The sequence below is a fragment of the Miscanthus floridulus genome, chromosome 2, assembly GCF_019320115.1.
Source record: "Miscanthus floridulus cultivar M001 chromosome 2, ASM1932011v1, whole genome shotgun sequence".
Taxonomy (NCBI): Eukaryota; Viridiplantae; Streptophyta; class Magnoliopsida; order Poales; family Poaceae; genus Miscanthus; species Miscanthus floridulus.
The window spans coordinates 28,750,426-28,757,023 of NC_089581.1; positions in this window are offsets into that span (position 1 = coordinate 28,750,426).

Below are 6,598 nucleotides of genomic sequence, written 5' to 3' on the forward strand. Positions count from 1 at the left end.
ACTATGATGCCATCATCATCATCAGCTCCATGGCAATGTAGCTCCTCCCGAGCCCTTGCAACCAACTCACTAAACGATGGCTTCTCATTGAATAACACAGGCACACTTTGCATCTCAACAAACTCAACATATCCATAGCGATCTCTTTCCACGGTGCCACCATGATATATGCTCACTAGATTGTCCATCTAGTTCAAACATGTAACGAAATACATGTCCTTTAGTCTAAATTAGATGATAGATAGTACCTAACAAGTACTTTCTAACTACAAACTAGGACGTCGACGGAGTCACAGTGGACACCGGGATCGATGGCCCTAGGACAGAGTCATAGCGGACGGTGGGCATGGGTGAGGCCAACGAGTCAGGCCGACGGTGGCATGGCCAGGCGCTGTAGGGGCCAGGGCCGGTGGTGGCGCGGTCGAGGCCGGTGGTGGCGCGCGGCGGGCATGGGATGGCCAGTGCTCCATGCAGCGAGGCCGGCATGGTGGGCGAGGCTAGGAGCGGGTGGCATGACATGGCACGGTAGGCGCGGTGCGGGCACGACACGATGGGCACGTCGTGGGTGTGGCGCGGCCATAGCACGGCGGGCAGCCACGCTGGTGGCATAGCGGGCGAGGCCGAGCGTGGTCATGGGTAGCACGAAGGGCTCCTGGCGGGCGGCACGAAGGGCGAGGCCGGGCGTAGGTGAGGTCGAGGGCAGGCGAGGCCGGGCGCAGTGGCTGGCGCGGTGGACGCCATGGGCGTGGGCAAGAGCGTGGGGAAGGGAGTGGGCGGCGGCGGCAGTGCGCTAGTTCGGGGCGAGAAAGAGAAAGAGGAAAAGAGAAAGAAAGGGAGGGCCCATACGTAAGATGGCTTGGCGCCAATAACCACGGCGCCAAGCTCGACACCAAGATCTATGGCACCAAGCTTGGCGCCGAGCTCAGCGCCAAGATCTATGGTGCTGAGCTGCCTGCCAAGTCACCGCCACGTCTACGTCGAGACTAAGACCTCGGCGCCAGGAATGATGGTGCCAAGACGTGTAAGCTCGGTGCCAACAACGATGGCGTTGAGCTAAGGGTCCAGATTTTGAAATCATACCTCCAGGGGCATATTTATGAATTTTTTTCAAAAAAGGGCTAAAAATATAAGAATTCGGTCAGATGCATTGCCAATTGGTGGAGCCGAGAACAATCCTCACAGTGCTACGCTATTGCAGCGTACTCCCTCTATCCCACATTGTCGTTCAAGGCACAGACACATCCACAAACTATGAAGTAAAAAGACTACAATACCCGTACTAGCACAATGTTCTCTCTCTTGCCCCTCCTCCATCTCCATCCAAATCTAGCCGTTGTCCGACCTCCCCACCTCCAGTGCCCGACCATGAGTACTCCGCCAGCCATGCAACTCCTCCTAGGTTCATTTCTGACGCAGAGGAGCCGTGCCCTGGCGTGGAGGCTGAGGAGCCACACTAGCCCCGTATCGGCATGGAGGCAGAGGAGCCACGCCAGCCGCTTTGTTTCTAATGCAGGGCCACGTGCTGCCCCATGGCTTGACGCTAGAGCGCACCCTCTGCCTCCGCCATTGCGCCATCATTAGAGAAGAGGAAGGGGCAGAGTAGGAGAAGATGAGCGCCACTGGTCGAGGGGAAGAAGATGAGCGCCACCGGGGCGAGTACCAGGCATTGACATCTCTGTCCCATCCTCATCTCTAGAGGACGCTCGGTGGTGTGGTGGACCTTGCCGAGGGCCACACGACCTTGCCCGGGCGGCGCCTCTGCATCGACGTTGGTTGCTAGATCCGCCTCTCTTTAATGCCAATCGCTAGATCTACCTCTGTCTGGGACTAGTCAGTGGGAGGGAAGCGCGAGGCAAGGTGGGAGGGTTGGACAGAGATAAAGATGACCTTGGCAGAGGATGCTGGTGTGGAGACTACTTCCTCCGTCCCATATTAAGTGTCGTTCTAGACACAAGCACAACCACCGACAACGAACTAAAAAGATTAGAATACCCCTACTAGCACAATGTTCTCTCTCTTGTCCTCCTCCTCCATCTCTGTCCAGATCTAGTTGTTATACGACCGCCCCACCTCCAATGCCTGACCATGAGTACTCCACTAGACTTGCACCTCCTCCTCGGCTTGTTTCTGACGCAGAGGAGCCACGCTGGCCACTTCATTTCTGATGCAGGGCCACGTGCTCCGCCATGGCTTGATGCTGGAGCGCACCATCTGCCTTCGTCGTCGCGCCATCGTTGGAGAAGAGGAAGGGGCAGAGCAGGAGAAGATAAGCACCACTAGTTGTGGGGAAGAATATGAGCACCACCGGGATGAGTACCATGCATTGACATCTCCATCCCGTCCTCATCTCCGGCGGACGCTTGGTGGCACGGCGGGCCTCACCGGGGGCCGCAGTGACCTTGCCCGGGCGACGCCTCTACATCGACACCGGATGCTAGATCCGCCTCTTCTCGACTGCCAGTCGCCTAGATCACCTCTGCCTGTAGACCGGTCAGATCTAGGAGGGAAGCGCGAGGCGAGGTGGAAGGGCTAGACGGAGATGAAGATGACCTTGGCGGAGGATGCTGGTGTGGAGACTAGGGCCCTGTTTGGTTCTGCTCATATGCGCGTTCGCGATGGGAGAAGCAGGATAATCCCACCAAACGGCTCACGACGGTCTCCATCGCAAACGCGGCGTTTTCGTTCGATTTTCTTCCCCGCAACGGCAATTAGGAAAAGCGACCGAAGGGCTGCGATTTGGAATACGCGAGACGCGTTCTCGAGCGCTCACACTCCCTCCTGGGCGGATCCGCCTGCTCGGTTCCACTCCGTACCCAAATCCGCCCGAAACCCTCGATCCTCGCTTCCCTTCCTCCCTTCGCCGGCGGTGGGAGGCGCGTCGGCCATGGTGTCATGTGCTCTCCCGGTCCTTCCCTGCCTAGATGCCATGGCGCTGGAGCGGCCACCGCCGTCACTCGTCAGTGAGCTCCTCGAGGAGATCTTTCTCCGCGTCGCCTCCCCTATGGACCTCGCCCGTGCCTCCGTCGCGTGTGTTTCCTTCCGCCGCCTCATCAGCAACCCGACGACGCCCGACGACGGATCCACCCGCCCGCAGCTCCGCCGACGGATCCGCCCGCCCGTAGCTCCGCCGACGGATCCGCCCACTCGCTTCTCCGCCTACCGCCCATAGCTCCGCCGCCCCGCCCGCCCGCAGCTCCGCCGACCGCCGGAGCTCCTCCTCGCCTGGAGCTCCTCCCCCTCGGAGCCTGCAGTCGTAGCTTCTCCCCCACGAAGGACCTAGATATAAATAGAAACTTCTATTTGGGCCCAGTTGTAAGGCTATAGACTCACAGGAATAGCAGTAAACCGTGCTACATAGTTTGAGAAAAGTCAAGGTTCCTAATGCAAAATGTCCATCCCAAAATAATCGAGCCAACCAAACACTCAGTTTAAATTTTACATATCACGACTTATCAGATAATCTACTTAACTTATAAATAAGGCTCAGATGAGCTAAACCAAACAGGGCCTCGAGAGGACGAGGGTGGGAGGGAATGGATTAATCGAGGAGGGAGCAGGGGCGCGCAGAGGCTAAAACGACTCTTCTCTAGGACAGATTTCGAACCGTAGAACCGACTCTTTTTCGGGACGGAGTGAGTAGTCGCATCTCCTACTGTGTGTCCTTGATTGGTCAAAGTTTCAAGGCAAGCCCGAGACAGATATAGGTCGATTGAGCAGTGGCCGTTGTCCTTTGAGTCAAAAGCTAGAGCAGTATGCACCGCTGCACTTGATCAGAAAAGATAACCTCCTAGGGGGCAAACAGTGTCCGTGGGGTGTGCTACGTCCTAGCTCATCAATGCTTTTCGTCAAGGAAACCCGCATCAAAATCCGACGGGCCAATAGTAGTCGGCCAGCACAATATAACTTATTATATGATTAATTTAAGTACTAATTTACAGGATTATTATAATTTTTAAGTGATTTATTATAACATCATACTAAACATCATCGAGTCGTAAATATGTATATAAACATAGCACCTCCGAATTACCTTTTAAAACCATGATGTGTATATACATACTCTGCTGGTTATATTCCTTGTGGTGAAGCTTAATCATCTAGTTTTAAGTTCTCGACTAGACACGAATGTCAACGATGCACCTATGGTGAATCTGATATCTACCGAAGGCACTCTTTAATTTCAAGTATATATACTGTGATTCAATTGCTAAATGAAATAGCTTCTTCTATAGTTCGCTATAGTTTTTTTTATAGCTTTAGAGGATGCAGCCATCAAATGTTATAGTCAACTATTTAAAACATTGATATACATACAAAAGAAAAAAAATCTTACTTATTAGAAACTATTAGGTTGATCTAGCCTTCGGATCTAGTTTGGACTTTGGAACCGTGGGATATCTCGTATAATCAACTTGCAAAGATTTCATGTTAAAAAATTTAGGCCCCTTTGGAATGGAGGAAAATTTCCTGTTTCATGTGTTTTTTCTACCTATGAAAATGAATGGATTCCTGTAAAGTTTCAGTATAATTCATGTGAAATGCTTGCTTTCCAAATATAGGTCCCTTAGTAGCATAAATATAGGTTTGAGGAAAAGTTTTCATGTTTGGGACGGAAGCCTTGAATTATATTGTACATACTTGATTCTCGCAAGTCCACACATGAGATACAAGCAACCTTAGTGTCATGTCAAACAAGCGGAATAGTGAGCTCGTAAGCAATTTTGGCATTGGTTCCTTCGCTTTTTTAGAATCATCTTTGATTATTGATGATGTTCTTGTTTGGCTGCACTTTAAGTCCGGTTTGTTCGGCTTTTTTTTCAACCGGAACAGCGTTTTTCTCTCACAACATTCCAGCATAAGCATTGTTTTCCCTCATGAACAGTGTTTTTAATCCCAGCCGAACACTCTCGTGTGCCATGGACTTGCCGGCATTCCGTGAGGCGTGTAGTTGTACGTGCCATGCTTGGTACAAAATCGGATTAGGCGATGATGTTATTATCTGTGCGAGTCGTTTTCTTCCTTGAAAGCGTAGTCAAGCAAGAAGGCATCGTATTTGTTCCACTATGGCTAAAAGGGGTGGTGCACGTACTAGTGCGAGTTGCTTTGTGCATAGTCAATGTGGTTCTTGCATTTTGTTTTGGTCGGCCGGTGGCTAGGTAGTTGACTTTGACATGTTACCATGTTCTACCAATTTGGATGTGGATTGGAGTTTTTGTTGGTTCAAGAGACTTTTACTCCGTGCCTTGGTAGACTGGTGGATGGAATATTTAGGAAGGAGCTTGGAACATATATACATGTCACGGTGGTGAGTAGCTACTCCATCAATTCTAAAATCTAAGATATCGAAGGTTTATTATTTTTAAATTATAAAAGTATTATAGATTGCTCAATCCTTTGAGTGATTGCCTTTTAAACCACATTCATGCATGCATCAAACAATGTCTTTTAAACACAAACTTGTCCAAAATAACTCATGTAATTCGTAGTCATAATCAATAATATGTATGCCTTATACTTTTTAAAGTATGTCTTACTAGAAAATTAAGTTAGTAACCAAACAAACTAATTAGTGAGAGGCAAGTTAGACTTTTGCCTGACTCTTTGGTTCCAAAATTACTTGAATCCTTATATTTAAGGACAGAGAAAGTTACGATTATCATTGACATCTTGTTGATATAGAGGCTGGAAGTTTTACATATATGCATATTCAACTACAACTTTAGTGTCATGTCCAAGCTAAACAAAGTAACGATTTGGGCTTGGTTCAAATGCTTTAACCATTTTTTTATTATTAGGATGATTCGTATTGGAGCTGATGATGCTGTGGCCATGGTTTTTGAGATGCATTTGTTGGCCTTCTGTATAGTGGTGCAGTGCCATCCTTGGGCTTGGCAAAACCCTTGATCTGATTATTGAATTGGATCGATGATAATATTTGTGGGTATTATTTCTCTCCTTAAGTATCGTCACATGATTCAACGGTTTCATATTTTTATTGCAGTATTACTAGGTGCGGTGTTTTCTTTTGTAGCTATGTCTTAATGGCAAAGGTTGTGCAAAATCAACATGGTTTTTAATTAGATTTTGTTTTGGTTGCCTAAACTTGTTGGCTTTGACATCTTAGTGTGTGTCACTATGCTCTTCTCTCAGTTTGGGATGTATGTGGGTACAATGTTGGAGTATTGGTTGCATCAAGAACCGTGCCTTTTAGCATGGGCGAATCTAGGGCCTGGGCTCTAGCCCATAAGCCCAAGTCTAGCCCAAGCATGTCTTGTATCACTAAATTTCAACTTAAAAAAGGCCAAAAAAACCAATTAATTCACAAAAAAAATCTACAAAAGGTTAACATCAAGAACCCTGTTCAGCCCAGGGACAGGCCATTCCTAGGTCTGTTCCTGCCTTTTAGTCTTATTAGAAGACTATGGTGGCCAGAATTTGCAGAATGCAAGAGTTTAAAAGATACCAACACGTATGATGGTTAAGAGATGATGATTAGGATGATATCTTTTCTTTTTTAGGTTTAATATTAAAATCCATTAGTTTTAGCTTTTGTCTGCATACCAACTAACACTAGTAGATAAACGACATTTGATCCACT